Source organism: Cuculus canorus, chromosome 13 (assembly GCF_017976375.1).
Source record: "Cuculus canorus isolate bCucCan1 chromosome 13, bCucCan1.pri, whole genome shotgun sequence".
NCBI classification, from domain to species: Eukaryota; Metazoa; Chordata; class Aves; order Cuculiformes; family Cuculidae; genus Cuculus; species Cuculus canorus.
The window spans coordinates 5659591-5675392 of record NC_071413.1 but is presented as its reverse complement, the minus strand read 5'-3'; the positions used below and the strand labels follow the sequence as shown (position 1 = coordinate 5675392).

Here is a 15802-nt window from a genome sequence, read left to right as displayed (position 1 = left end):
AGCAGGGCTTTTCTTTCCCACCACATCTCTTGATTTATTATGCGCCTGGTCAGCAAGGAGGAATGCCAGTGCTGCAAGGATTGCTTTATCTGGGTTGTGCTGTTAATGAGGCCATCATGTTGGTTAAGCATCAGCCTGGAACATAATCTCGCGTAGGTCCCTTTCTCCCTCTGCAGTGACTGACACTTCTTCCTGAACAGACAGACCAGAGAAAGTTCTCAAGACTTATTGTTTGGGATTAAAATAAACAGCAGTTGAGGTGGAGCAGGGCTGGTGGCAGATGTGTGCAGAAGATTGCACAATTTCTCGCCGCAGAGGACAGAGCTGCCCGATTAAAACCAGATACAGATGAGGACAGGGGTGGGTGGGTGCATGAGAACGTTCATTGGGGATAATAAATAATTAGGCATGAAATGCCTAGGAATGGCTCAAGTCTAGGGATGCAGAGGGAGTGAGTGGGAGAATGAGTGGAGAAGGGATCCTGTTTAGCACAAATTAGATCCCCAGGCTTTACTTTTCGGTATGAAGCTGGCAGTGCTGGCATAAAGAAAACAGGTGACCTGGGAAATTGTTTTATTTCCTTTCCTTCCCATCCAGCTTTTTCCCCAGTTGCAACCACCTGCCAACTTTGAGTAAAAGCGATACATCTGGCAGTTTTACCCAGGGAACTCCAGCCCAAATCTTTTTGCTTTGCTAACAACATTTAGTCAATATTTAGTCATGTTCTGGGCCACCCGTGAACCTCAGAAGTTAGAAATGCCAGCAAATCTGCCTATCTAGCTGGGCTGGCACGGTCTGGTAGCAATGAAGCTGGTCATGAGCTGCAGCTTGTGATGGTCCCCACTTCCAGCTGATGGGCATGGGCTAAGTGGAATTGTTGCTGGCAGTCAGAACCTCCATGATGCATAAGGTCACGATGTCGAAGGTGACTTCTGGGAAAGACAGAGGCAGGTTTGTCAGGGATCAGGTTTGCATGGATTTTAGCTGTTTGTGGGAGTCGGTGGAGGGGCAGAGGAAGGGTGTGATCTGCGTTAGCATCTCTGCGGATGCCCATCACAACTGCTTGGGAATTGTCCCTTCAATTCCCTCTATCCCAACTGTGAGAAGAGAAGCTAAGCTTTCCTGGTGGGCCCTGCTACCCGTGCATCCTGACAGTGTGCTTCTCCCTGCAGGAAGCAACAGCATGTTTTCTTCTCTAAAGGGGACAGAGTAGGACAAAATAGACTCTTTTCTAACAAGGAGTTTTAGACCTGGCGTGCCAACCTCTGAATCCCAGCTGTGACAGTCTTTGGCTGCCCTGGAGAAGAATTTGATCTATCTTACTAGTTTTGGTGATAATTGTGGTGCATGAACTGTCCAGAAATGTATCTCTTTCACATGGGTGAGCAGAGACAGGTGTCTAGAGGTGACATCAGCATATTGGTCACATAACGTACTTTGCAGAAATAAGTCTCCTAAGCTGTCCATACTGCATTCGAAGGATTTCCACTTGGTTGGTTGATGGTAGGGTGGGCTACTCTGTGGGACCAGTTTCAGGGAGTGGTGAAGTTGGGAAGGCAACAAGTTTGCCACCCAGGTTTTGTGCTGGACAGGCATTAGTGCAGGGAAGCCAAGCTGAGGACGTCTGCTCGGGGCTGAGGATTGGTCATCAATGTGTGCTGAAGTCATTAGGGAGTCACTTGCTCTGCTTGAACCCAACAGCTCGGGAACCCTTCCCAAACTCAATTTCCTTGAAAGTACCAGATGTTGAACCGAGGTTGAGATTTCCAGGGCAAAAGAAACATGTTGTAAGCAAAGATTTGCTAAACACCAATATTGTGAAAAGTAGGAATGCCAGCAGGGAAGGCAAACCTGCACCTCGTGCAGTGGTAATACTCATGAGACACAGGAGAGGAAGATGTGAACACCACTCTGTTTTCAAACTCCTGATTCTTAAATCAGCTGGATCAGATGCCTTCAGTATCCAGGAAGGGATGCTGCTGATTCATGCGGCTTCTTCCATCTGAGCCTCTGTCAGCTGCAGTTAAAGGGGAAAATGGAATGGAAGATGTTCAGGTGCTGGCAGCGTGTCCTCTGCTTGCAGACATACGGCTGACATCTGCAGCTAACCCTCCATTCCTCCTAAAAATCAACAGCATCACCTCCTCCAAACAGAAAAACCTGAAATACCTCCCTATTTGATCTGTTCAGACTATTTTCCCTGCCTGCACTCACCAGTGGCCAACTCCAGGAATCAGAGAGGTTTTACATTTTGTTGTTGTTTTTCGGTTTTGAGGTTTCAATTTTTCTTTTCTAAAGCCTATGAAGTCCCAAAGCACCTTATGCATTAGGAGTTGCTTAGTGCAGATCCTTGGAGGGTCTCTTTTCTAAATGGAGAGTAGTGTGTTAACTTGGTCACGTACCGACCAGGAAATACCAAAAAGCTGAAGATGGACCCTTTACAAACAGGCTAACCAACTTCAGATGTCCCCTCAATATTGGTATATGAAAGGTAATAGAGAGCACATGGCCCCTGTAAATAATGAGATTATTTACAAATACACAGAAATAAAGCAGTTTGTCTGCCTTGGTGAAACACTGAGGCCACTGGTTTCAGCTAAAATCTCTTAATTGCCCTGTAACAGGTGGGTTTCCTGCAGCCTGTCAAGATCTGAGGTTCTGCACTGGGTTTTGCATCTCATGTACACCACACTTTAATCCTATACTTTCCTTCAGCAGAATGGCCAGAAAAAAGGCTGGAGCAGAACAGAGATGTTGATGCTCTTGGGCATGAGATGTTAGTAGGAGAAAGAGCGCTGGACAAAGGACAAAGTGGGAGAGACAAGTGCACTTCCAAAGAAAGCAGGACAGAGACATGAGCTGCATTTACCTCCTTTTGCCTGCTTGACTCCTGTCCTGCTGCTGCCATTCCATTGCTTGAGCCAAAAACCCTGGGGAGAGAGAAAATAAGTTAGAGTAGGAAGGACCCTCGGGAAAACACTTAGCCCTCAAAGCAGGGAGCGCGGAGCTGGGTTTTCAATCCCTCCTTTGGCGTCCCTGCCAGCACTGGTTGTCTTTAAAGAGAAGGCTGCTGGGAACTGCAGGTGCTCATGTGGGTTGTAAAGCAACCAGGTCATTCATCTCCACGATGAAAGGTGGATCAAGGAGCCCAGCTCCGGTTATCCAGCCTTGAAAATACTGGCCCAGTTTTTAATCCTTGTGTCTGTGCTTCCTTTCCTGGGCTCAGGGAAAGGATGTAGGCAGGTATTTTCCCTTTAGGGGAAGGAGAAAGGAGAACCGTGACCAAAGCAAGGTGCCCTTCCAGCCACAAGGACAGGGTAAGGTGACTTATCACATCGCACAGGATAGAGGTAACGCGTACAGCAGGCTCAGTGGCAGGGTGGGAAGAATGGTTCTGGCATGGTGTTTTGGGGATCCTTGGGATGTGGGAGGCCAGGCTTACCCCATGGTATGGTGCTGAGAGCATGGGGCGTCATTGACTGAGGGTTAGAGGAGAGTCCTACAGCCTCACACTTTGGGTAGGTCCAGCCTCAAGCTAGAGTTGCAGACAGGGTTCCTGGGCTTCAAGAATGGAGCAGAAGAACCGCATGCCTTGATTCTGAAAGAGAGCAATGGGCTGTGCAGTAGATGGTCTTCAGACCTTTCATTGTGATGCTTCAGCATCACTGTTTGACCTCAAGCATTTGAGCTGGGAAGTTTTAAGTCATTTTTAGCTGCCTGGCTGCAAAGAGGAAGGGCAGGAGGAGAGAGACAGAAATACCATGCGGTTAGTATTATATCTCCGACACAATAGGAACTTTTATTAGCAATTTTCCATTGTGTTGCAAATGGCAAAGATCATGGTTATATTTGCATGTTTGAGACTGGCCTGGAGAATTAGCTTTCCCCCTGCGATTGGGTAATAGTTTTCACATTGCATTAGCTTCAGCCTTTGGAGCGAGATACAAAAGCTCCTGCTGAAGAGTGCCGATTCTCCTGCCCTTGGAGATCTTCATTCTTACCTAGCGGTTCAACCCAGGAAGAAACAGGTCATATGAAGCTTGATCTCTTTGTGTGCTGGAGAAAGAGGAGGTGGCAGGTGGACAGTACCTTTGCTCCAAAAGCACTGATTGCACTTCTCAGGCCAATAAAAATGCGAGCGTTCCTGGCTAGAATAACAATAAGGATGTTTCTTTGCTTTAGGGTAAGTCAGGATTTGACTAGATTTATGCTTGGCTCTGCAGAGGACATGCAGCTATTGACAGCCTGAAAGAAATTAGGCCAAGAAAACAAAACAGAAACAACTGGGAATCGTTGCAGCTTTCAATTTGCAGTGTTGGACCAGGCGCTTTGACTCTGGGCTGTGGTTCTGTTGGTTTTTTTTCCTCTCTTTGAGATTTCGCACAGTCCTTTCTGTGAGAGAGTTCTACTCTGTGGTCTGGATGAAGCTTTGGTGTGCGTCTTCCCTGTTGTGGGAATAGTCACCAAACCACTGGCTGATGACAGGAGGGAGGCTTAAAGAGCTCTGCCTCTCCTTTTCTTCCCCTACGTGGCCAAGTATGGCTTAGGTATGACTGTGGTGCCAATAGTAAGGGTAAAAGTCACTGCAGCATTGTTTCCTACATCCCTGATCCTTCTCTTCCAGCTCTTCACAAGCTCTCTCTGCACCACCACTGTAACAGAAATCCCCAATTAAAGCATGGGAAGCTGTTTCTGCTGAAGGCAACCTGCTCCACTGAGCCTTGGTGCCTCTTCCCAAGAGAGACAAATGGAGGAGAATATTTTTATTGTGTGCTTTCTAGAAACCAAAAAGTTAACTCAGTTGCTTTGAGAAATGTTGTTAAACTGATGCTGATCCCAGACATGGGTCTGTTTTCTCTTCTTCCCCTAGAAGATCTTCTCCTGTTTTTAGAGACTGATCTTGTGTAATTTTAGGGTTGTACCAAATATTGGAAATGAACCCCCATACGCTGCGATCAGGGGTTTCATTGCAAGGCTGAACTTTGCGCCAGGGCTCTGTGAAGGCTCTTGAGCTGCAGGATAAGTTTCATTTGGTTTGGTGCAATACAAGACCAGGCACTGTATGAATAAGGTACCCTCCCTACCCTCTGCTTTGCTAGTCCCAAACACTCTCTGAGGCATAAGCCCAAGGGGAAAAACATATGTGTACTGTACAGCGTGAAGGTCAGAATGACGTTAGGGCTGTAAAGCATCTATTTGTCCATTCTGCTCACAGAAAAGGCCTTCATATTTCGTTACCATCTGGACAGCAAATGTGTCCTCCTCTGGGAACTTAGTTTTGACCTTTGCTCACTTTGTTTAAGAACAAATATAAAGCAAACGTGTAACATTTGCACTAGGGATCTCCTGTCAGCACTGCAGATAGGTCAGGAGAGCTGGCTTGACTGTCCTACTTGTGTCATATATTTATAGTACATGGATATAAGTGCCATATATTTGAGTTTATTCTTTGTAATTAGCTAAAACTTGGGAAGACAGAACCTCTCTTTGAAGTAAGGGTGTTCCTAACGTTATCATTATAGATCTGTGATTATTAGTTCTAATGTGAACTACAAGTCCCACCATATGTCGAGAGCTCCACACAATGTCCTCCTTCATGGCTGTAGCACGATCATCATCAGGAGACGAGTGGGGTTGCTGTGGGTCTTTTGATGCATGGCATCTATTGCATGGATCACAACCGCTAATCTGATTTTCTGCAGACCATGAACGTGTTGTTGCTTGTTTCATCAGTCATTAACACAGATGGGTTGTGTTGTTTGGTGATCTCTGATATATGGGCTGTTCAGCCAGCGGGTTGGTGACTGCCAGTCAGCTCAAGCATGATGGAATAAACTAGGATGAGTCCCTCTTTATAGAAATCGGCTGGATTTAGCTAACCAGACCTGGAACACAGCCAAGACCCCTGCCTGCAGGCCTTTCTTTCCTTTTAGAAAGTCTTAACATCCAGCAGAAACCCAGCATAAACTGTAAGCAAAGACTTGGATCTTCTTTGTTTTGGAGAGGGAAGAAAGGTCAGCTTTCCATTTATCAAGTGATCTGGTAGCTTGTCACCAAAAAGACTGAGGAAGCAGAGATGAGTGCCCTAACTTAAAATAAAGAGGTTTAGTTGGTCGAATATGCATTGAAGACTGAAGCTGTTGCTATTAGGGCCAGGGTACCCCACCCTGTGTTCACCCAGCTTTGTACAAGCTCACAGCAGCCCTGACTGACTCCATCCAGTGCCCTTTAGCTCCCTGCAGCACCCCCACAAGACACTGCTGCTCGCTTCATTATGTATCAATGGGTCTTGTCAAGATTAAATTGGAAAATAAACCCCCACAGCTCAGGCTTGAGTTGTTGAGATCATGAAGATTGATCAAATAGCACAATTAAATGCATTTATTAAATAAATAGGTGGTTTATCTTTCTTTTTCCTTGCACCCACAGGGTTGATGCTCAGCCGCCTGTTGCTGGCTTTAAGAAGGTCTCGCTGCACAAATGCTAGCACAGGTGAGGGCTGAACCAAGCCTTTGCTTTGGACTATTGAACTAGACCAGCTGGTTTCACTTTTTTGGGTTGGTACATGGCTTCACTTGCCCATTTTCTCCAGCTGAAAAGCTTCCCAGCACGGGTTCTTCCAGACAAGCCTGGGGGTGTTTCCATTTGTGCCAATAAAATTGGGCTTTGACAGTCAAAACAAAACAAAGTCATCCCTCCATCCTATGACACCATGCCACCCCACCCCCCAAATAAATTAAAAGGCATTTGTCTCTTTTTTTGAGTTTTTTTTTTGTTTGGTTTTATTTGTTTGTTTTTTATTTGTAACATGACTTTGGCTTAAAATGCAAAGTCTGTCCCGCATCCCACCCGCTCTCACACTGTCCCTTTAAAATCTGATTTTGGCAGCAGGTTCAGTGGCTGCGGTTCCTGTCCTAAGCAGATGGCTTTAGTTAGGTCGGATTCAGTGGCAGGTCTCCGGGATGCCGAATCTCTCGTTTGCTCCTTTCTTCTGTCATCAATAAAGCCATTGAGAGAATCTTTAATAAATAAACAAAAAAACATTTTTCAACAGACAGTGGGATGGAAAATGACTCATAGGAAAACAGGGTACAAATATTAGGTATTACATGTGTCGAGTTTCTGTTTGGGGTCCAAGAATGTTGTGGTTTTTCTCTAAAGATTATGCCATTGTGGAATAATGTCATTGTGGAGTATTTGGTCAAGATGAGCTGATTGAGTCTGGTGGTTACATACAAATATATATCTTGGTGTTTTTCAAGCGTTTGGAAAATCTCTGACAAGCATTTTTCAGGAGGCTATGGGCAATTATTGCCATCACTGTTTCCAGCCTTGTTGAATACCATGAAAACTACTGGAGTCATGCTTTCTCTCCTCCTTTCTTTTTCTTCATTCATGTAGGACCTACTTTTTTTCTTGGGATTGGGTGCAAACAAACTGGGAGGGATTCTTTGTGCTGGCTTAGAGCTACCAAGCGGTTGATCCAGTCCTAGAGAGAGGCTGGGTGGAGCACTCGTGATATCAGTGTGAATGAAGCAAAGTCTTTAAGGCATAGAGGAAAAACAATGAGAAATATTCTGCACAATAAACCACCGTGTTGAAGTTGAGGACCCCCAGCAGTGCCAGTGACTTGGGTGGTGGTCATCAAAAAGGCTTTTGGGGGAGAAACCTTAATCCGCTAACCCTTGCTCATCCTCCGTGAACGTTAATGGGAAAAGAAATATTTCAGGTGACACTTGCGCTTGTTCCAGAAAGTTATCTGTGGAGTTAAGGAGGTGCCTGAGGAGGGCTGATGCCCAGTTTCTCTTTCCTTGTATTCTGTAACCCTTGTTTTCTACATAGTAGACCCTAGAAATGCTGCCGTATCTGCTTTGGGTAGGAGATAGTAGGATATCATTCTTTCTTCGAGTTAGTGAAGCAAGCTGATGACTGGAAACAATGAGGAAAAAAACCTTCTGTAGTTTTTCAGTCTCTCCGCAGAAAAAAATGTGTGTTACAACAATTTTAACTCTAGGAATTGTAACTACGTGATCTCGTTAGCTGTTATCATTACTTCTACCTCCCTGATCCACACTGCATGGAGTTTTGTTAGCTCAGGGTCAGCGCCAGGCAGCTCCTAGTTGAGCATCGTTAAGGAACAAAAAGGAAGCATCGAAGGATGAACTCAAAGGAAAGTGCCCGCAGTGCAGGCTCAATGAAATATTTATAGTCCACTGTATACACAACCGCAGACAGGCTTTAAAAATGGGAAACACTTGAAGCAAAATGAGACCATTTAGATACAGAAGGCCTCATTTTCTAGTGTTTCCTAGGGAAAAAAAAGCAGCACAAATACAAAGAGCTGTTTCTAGTTTTACCCATCTGTCACAGTCCCTCTGGTTCACGTGCGCTGCCTTCTTTTTGGTTTGTTTTCGGCAGTTTTTGTGACTAAAGGGTGGAGGGTATTGTGGGAGGGTGTATCTGCACATGGACCTCAGTGGAGAATACTGCCCAGTGGTCAAGGTGAAAGTGGAGTTGGCCTCACGGGAGGTGGCTTTGTTGGGTACCTCATTTTTGGGAAGGGCTGGTGAATGTTTGTGTTGTAAATTGTCCCTGAAGCTTGTACCTGGAGCAGATATGTGTGGATGCTGAAAGAGTGGGCCATTATCAGTTTTATTTTTCTTATCATTCCAATCTCTATTTACCTACTAAATAGTAAAGACACCTGTATTAATATTAGCTTAATGCAATAAATAAACACATAGAGTGTGTTGTGATGCTATTATGTTATGTTAATATATAAATATAAGTGCATATTGATGGAAAAAGGGAGTAAGGGTCACTACTTGAACACATCTCTAGTGGCTTCCAGTGCCCAGACAAGGTCTCGGTATTTCCAGGATGGGGCTGCACCCAGGCAGTTTGGGAATAATGTGGCCCAGGCACCAGCATCAGCTGGGGAAAGCCCTTCTAGCCACATCACATCATGACGATGGCATGTGCCATTCCTGTGATGCAATTATTTTTCATAGGCTTGTTGACCTGAAACTAAACTCTTGGGAAAGCAGAGATTCAAGGCATCCTTTGTCCAACTGCGAACAGGGAGAGATGGGGCTCCAGGGGAAGGGGCAGATGTGGGGGAAGCAGGTTTGCCATTCCTGTGGATGTTTTTAGAGGATTAAGAGGGGAACAGTCACTCTCCAAGGCTGTCTCAAGGTTTAAGAATTACCTGGAGGGCCTGCCTGGAATCCATTTTTGGATGACTGGAGATTTTTTCCGATCTGCAGTGACAGAAAGCGAGTCCAGCAGTCTGGAAACAGCCCTCGAGCTGTCAAAAGAATGATAGTTTCTTTCTGCAACTCGGTGGAAAGCTGACCCATGGTAGGCTGCAGCAGGAGCCGGGGGGCAGCTTGGCCGCTCTCCCCATCATCATGGGCAGGTCCACCATGGAGGTGGCTGGGGACAGGGGACACCCTGCCATGGAAGGTGCATCAAGCTGATCTCTGGTTGCTCCACTACTTGGGTTTGCAGAGGAATGAAGGAAGACGAGGAAAGTCCTGCTTTCCCTGAGGGTTATTATTGTTTCCTCTGGTCTCCTGGAAATGCCCAAATTTAGCATGGAGGAGATGGTGTTGGAGAGGAGCAGTTTGGGTCCTCACCACTTCATCTTCCCAGGCCTGTAGGAACACCTTTTCCCAACGGGCTGACTGATAACTAGAAAGACTGGAAGGTGTTTGGGGAAAGAGCCAAAGTCTGGGGGACTACAAACTAAGTCCTAACTCCTGACCTAACCCCTTCCACAGCATCACCCCAGCTGGAGGAAGAAGTGTAGCTTGACAGAAAGTCCTTCCCAGCCCCGTACCCAGAGAGGGCAGACATTGGCATCGCTAACGCAAGTGATGTTTGCTCTGCCTTCAGCTTTCTCTTCTAAGATTTCTTAGGTTCTTTTCCCTAGTTGTTTTTATTGCTTATATCCCTTGGTAAAGTGATTAGTGAGACAACAGAGGAGCAGTAATACAGACCTTTCTGCTTGCTAACACGATCTCCTGATGTTTTTTTTCCTTCCTGAAGGTGCCTCGCAGGAGGTGAGGAGCTGGGACTGAAGAGGGAGCACAGCCTAATGCCAAGGCCTTCCTAGACAATGCTGCTGCCTGCTGGAGTGTGAATTTGGTCAAGTAACGGTAAGAAAGTGATGTCTTCTTTCTCCTGAATTGGTAGATCAGTGAATACAGTACAGAATGTTTTGTCTGCTGTGCTCTTGTGCAGAGGGACTAGGAGCAAGACATTGCTTGTGAGGTTTTGTTTGCTTGAAGGCATCTCAGACGCATCTGGCTACTCCCTGCTTCCCGCAGCCATAAAGGTTGCAACACCCCTTCCCTATTGACACACATATATGACATGGTGCTGCTTACGGAGTGAGCCACAATTAAACTGCAGCTTCTGAAACAATTCTTCTGTAGAAACCAGATGTTCGGGCTGTGAACAGCACTCAAATCCTGCATTTGGGAAGCAGGGTAGACTTTGGGAAGCATGGAGATCTTGGCCATCGAGGTTGTGTGTGTGACACTGTGCTTTGTTTCTGTGGTTCCTGGATGGTCTGGGAGAGTGCAGATCTCAGGTTCCCAGGTACATGGGAAACGGTCTCTGCCCTCCCGTTGTATTTGTCTTAGGATGATGTTGCAGCCGAAAATCTGACTCAATTTTTTCTTGCGCAGTATCTTTGCAAAACCAGCATCGCGGGCTTTGATGGCCTGGTTTCCAAATTCAGGACTTTGTGGTAGTTCTATCCTGCAGGAAAAAAGAGCTAGAGGGAAAAAAATCTAGAAGGTCAACAATAATGAGCAGCCTTGCTCTAAAGGGTGCCCTGAAGCAACCCTACAATAACAAATGCAAGAGAGATGCCCGCAGAGCATTAACAGAGGACCAGCACTTGCTGTGCAGAGGTTTTCACTGAGCTTTTTGTATTTGAGCAGGTCTTGTGGGGAACTCTAAAGAAAAACACAAAACCAGTATGCAGATGGGAATGGGCTAAAAAGAATGTCATAAAAAAAGAAACTTATTTTATTTTCCAGCTGATAGGAAGCTGGAATTAATGTGGAAAAACATGTTGTTAGTTAATACGGATGAATGATACTCTGGCAGCACTGTTAATCAAAGCTAGTGATACGAATGGGTTTGGAGGAGAAAATTTGTATGCACTGGTTTTGATTCCTGTATAGAATAAATGGTTTTATCAGTTTCTTCTATAAAGCTTGACAAGCACCCAGTAGCCTGCTGTTTTCTTTACTTCTAATGACTCAGGAAAATCTAGAGAGCTCAGCAGAGGTTTTGCTGGCATTAAGAACTGGAGTTAATACTTCTAAAAGCAGCTACAGGAGCCAGATGTGTATCCCTGCTGACTCTTGACGTGATTTTTACCTGTGGCTTTTAGCTCTGATTTTTTTTATTTACTTTTGCTGAGCATGTGAATTTTCAGTCCAGGTATTTCTTTGGCATAGACTTGCGATTCAGGGAGGACGATTTATTCCTTTTCATTTCCAAGCGATCGCTCCATGACCGATCCTTCCTACGGGGGCTCTGCAGCAATCATGCGTCATTTCCCATCTCCTAAATGCTGTGTTTGGATGTGTAAAGGGCCTTTGCTTATTCATATCAGGAAAACTACTCTTCTGCTTTCCTACTTTGCAAAGATGTTTCTGTAGTGCAGGTGTGATGGAAAAGATTGGCTCAAGTGCTTTATTCAGCACGTGTCCTATTAAAACCAGTGAAACTCCCCGTCCAGGAGATTGAAGAGTGATTCGTGGTCACAAGCTCCAGGTGACTAACTGGTCAAGTCTGATTTTATGAGTACTGTGAGTTTCATAGACATCTTTGTAGGCAGAGGTGAGCGCTGTAAATAAACACCAAAACTCGGCAGGAGGATCACTCTGTGCAAATGCTTGCAACTGCTTTCCAGGACACTGGATTTATGCAAAGGTCGAACAGTTGTGTGCACTTTTTGTATGGATTTTCTTGTAGGGGCATAATGAACATGAACTTCATTAGCAAGAACTGAACCCTGGATCATCTGTTTAAAAAAATGTGGACTCTTGCCAAGCTGATAGAAAGGAAAACCAGAGGAATGTACAAATTTATACCCCATTCTATACTGCAGAGTTGCAAATGGTTGACAAAGACACACATGTGCCCAAGCCACTTTGCTTTGCAATTAGGGAAAACAGTTGCAATAATGGGAGATGAAACGCAAGGGTCGGCCAGCAGCTGAGGACCAGCCCGTGGCTGTCAATAGTTACACCAACCACAGTCAACATTAACATTTTTTATGTGGTATTGGGACTATGATGCAGAAAAATAAGAAATCAGAGAATGCAAATGCAATTCCAGGGCTTTGGGAATCCCCCCGCCGTTGCAGCATTACCTCTAACTGCCTCCTAACCCATGCCCACATCCTTCTGAAAGAGCCATTATGTACGTTATGTGTCAGCAAAGTCTCCTGTTTGGTTTTTTTCTCTTTGTCTCAGTGCTTCAGATAACTTTTTGCAGTGCAATTCCCGATGTTTATTTTCTCTCCCTAAGAGCTGATAGCTAAATATATTCCCAATCTCAACACTTTGACTTTTGCTGTTTATTTAATGACCTTCATTCACCTCAGTATGATTAAGTTCGTCTGTGTCTGGGTAGTTTGGTTAGCATTAAATTCCCTTTATTTTGGGAAGTTCATTTCCACACTGTGCTTTCTCCCAGCTGCCTTCCTGTAAGTAAAGAGGGTGGGTTCTGATCCAGGTCTCCCCTCCTCCTCAGTCCTGTTTTGCAATTTTTCCTTCCTGGCTTGCGACTGGCTTTCTTCTTGGAGTGTGAAAATCCACCCTGGAATAAGATGCTTTCCCCAGCAAAACCAAAATTTTCTCCTGCCAGGGGAGCCGACACTGCCAGGAGGAAAGGTGCTCAAGACTTGCATCCCTTCATCACATCACCTGCTTAGGACATCTCTACAATCCAATCCTTGGCAGAACATCCTTTCTGCCACCGTCAAGGGACGATGGTGGTGGGTCTCCTTGTGTGCGCATCAAGGCAAGGGACCCCTTGGCTGCTGTTTGCCTGTCTTAGCGAGCAGTGACTCAGAGCACAAGATGACATTTAGGATTTGTGCATAGATGGGGCTTTTTTCTCTCCTTTGAGGTGTGGTGTCCAGTTTGAGGTCCTGTGGCCACAGCTGCACAGCTGGCAGAGCGGGGCTCAGTCCTGCAACAGCAACCGAAACGCTCCACCTGGAGGTGAAAGCAAATTATAACTGGGCTCAGTGGCCAGCTGGGATTTGTAGATCAGCAGCTGAACCAAAAAAAGCAAAGGCTAGGTACGAACACTGTGTCGGTATGAACTGAGGAAAATAATTCATGGCTTAAAAGGAAAGTGATCTGGAAGTGCGTAAAGCCATTCTGTGTGAGGGAGAGGCAGGGCATGGGAGGAGGTGCTCCTACTCTGGGCTGTATCTCTCCCAGCATCTGCCTCCAGCCCTGCTGCCTCTGTCATGGGGAGGCCACTGAGCTTTTGGGGGCCAGAAGCAAGGATTTGAATGAAGGGATCTCCCCTCCCAGGGCACAGGTTTCTTTCGAGTTTGGCAGCTGAGGCGTTTTTGCTCCTGCCTCTGCACCCAGCCAAGCCTCTTCTTTCCTGGCACTGAGCATCCGCATCCTCATCAAATCTTACTCATTTTAAACATACGTTTTAAATATCCCACTGAACTCTTAATATTCACCACTTAACCTGCTCACCAATAGCTTGTGGTTTACAGAAACAGCATTTTTCAGTTATGAGCCATTTACTGAAATGAAGTCACCCAGACTAATTAGAACTACAATTCCAAGAGCTCAGGACCTTGGGGATAGCTGGGGCAGTGTTTGAGACAGGATCTATGTATTTTGGAATAACAGCTCCCTGCTAGCTCAGATGAACACAGAATTAAACGAGACGGTGATTTGATCCACCGGGCATTTCCACTGTTCCTGCAAATGAAAAGAAACCCTCTATCGTCTCTGAGGATATTTTGCACATAAATATTGCTCCAAGGGAAATTAGTGCTGAATATATGTGGAAAATCACCAAAAAATATAGTCATATATCTTGCAAGACTTACAGGAAATTAGCGCAAGTGAATTACCCTAAACAAAATTACTCTGCCACAGAGCACGTGTGTTCCAAGGAAGAATTTGAAAATCATTTGAGAAGGCTTTTTTTTTCCTTTGCAAAGCTAATGGATCTCATAATTTTGCACAGCCCTATTGGAAATAGGAAAGAACCTGCCTTGTCCAATTAAGAATTAGAAGTAGAGCAGCAACAGGGAGAAAGATTTCTATTAAAAAAAAAAAAAAAAGTGAATTTGTCCTCAAGCTCCATGAAATCCAACACAGCAATATTTCACTTAAAAATGCACCGTGCGATGGTGAGAACCGAGGGGGGACGGAAGAAGTGCTATGGGCAACGGCCAGAGAGGTGCAGCTCTTACAGAAACCAAGGACCCCTTCTCTAACATATGAATAAAAGCACAGCGGCTCCTTTAGCATATTTAAGTATTTACTGCTGTCTCATGAAGGAGGAAATTCCTACCACTACGGGGGAAAAGTTCAGGTTGGACAAATGGGGGGGATAAAAGGTGCTTGGAAAACTCTCTTGATCGTGATGGGATCCAGTAGCCTCTAGTTAAATGATTATTTTTCATCGTAAGGGCATGGCATAGAGATATCTGATGGCTCAAGGCAAACTTGTCCAGCTGGTGGGTTTGGAGGTGCAAATGGCACTTTGTGCCCAGTGCTGTTGGAGGAAGGTTCTTCTGCCCCGAGCTGCAGCCCTGGCTGCGCTTTTCTCAAACAATGCTTTGCATTATTGTAAAAATTGAGAAACTGGCCTCAGATAGGCTCAGGCCTTCAAGTTTATTAGCTGTGTTTTCAAGCTGGGCTCCAATTCCTTCTGCTGGAGTGCATACCGCTGTATTCTCCTCGCCATCTCCCGCCGACTGTAACGAGCTGTCAGAGGGGAGGAAAGGTCAAACTCCTTCGGCATCAGGTGCGAATGGGAACGCATGGAAAACAGATTCCTGTTATCATAGCAACCAAAGCGCTGCCCTTGGCGGGCTGGAGAACGGCCCCAACGTAGCAGCACAGGTGGTGCAAACAGGGAGGATTGCTGTGGCAGGGGTGTGTTGGAGCTGCCTTGCCCCTGTGCATGGGCTGAAGCTCTTCCAGCAGCTCATATTGTGTTCTCTGGTGCAGGGAATCCTTTTGATGTGGAAATCATTTGGTTTGCGCTTTTCACCATAAAAATTGTGATAGAGCTGCCTTTTTTTCTTTTTGTGAGCACTCGGAGATGTGCAGGCTGGTGCTGCTTTGGGATGGATGAGTTACAGTGAGCGAGGAACAGATACCGGGAGGTTGAATGCATTTATGTTTGTTGAGATCCAGGTGCCTCTATCTAGGGAGCACAGCAGGGCAGCTCTGCCCATGTTATTTGAGTCGTTTTAGAGCTTGTCCTAGCAAGAGAAAATGTCAAGGTAAGAGCAGTTCTGTAGGGAATACTGGATAATAATGACAGCAGGTTTTATGGTCTGGAAGGGAAAAGATGTGCTCTCTTTTAAAGAGAGCTCAGAGGGGTAATGGACCTGCACGTCTCCTTTTGTGGCACTGACTTCCTCAAGGCGAGGGCAGCGCAGTGTCTTGCAAAACCCCTTTGCATCCAATGGTTACAAAACACACCCTGTTGATGTCCCAAAGTGTTTCTGCTGGTGTTTCGTTTCTCTCCCTGACATTTCTGAGCAAGGCTTGCCATGGGT

General features: G+C 45.6%; 1 protein-coding gene across 2 annotated transcripts in view; it reads left to right on the top strand.

Annotated features, from left to right (window-relative positions):
• The window catches only part of ZNF469 (zinc finger protein 469), a 247542-nt gene that overhangs the window by 139210 nt on the left and 92530 nt on the right, over window positions 1-15802 (top strand). For both annotated transcript variants that reach the window (XM_054079061.1, XM_054079060.1), the window contains one exon: window positions 10051-10160. The gene's annotated coding sequence lies outside the window, so the exon portion shown is untranslated. The remainder of the gene's footprint in view (window positions 1-10050; window positions 10161-15802) is intronic.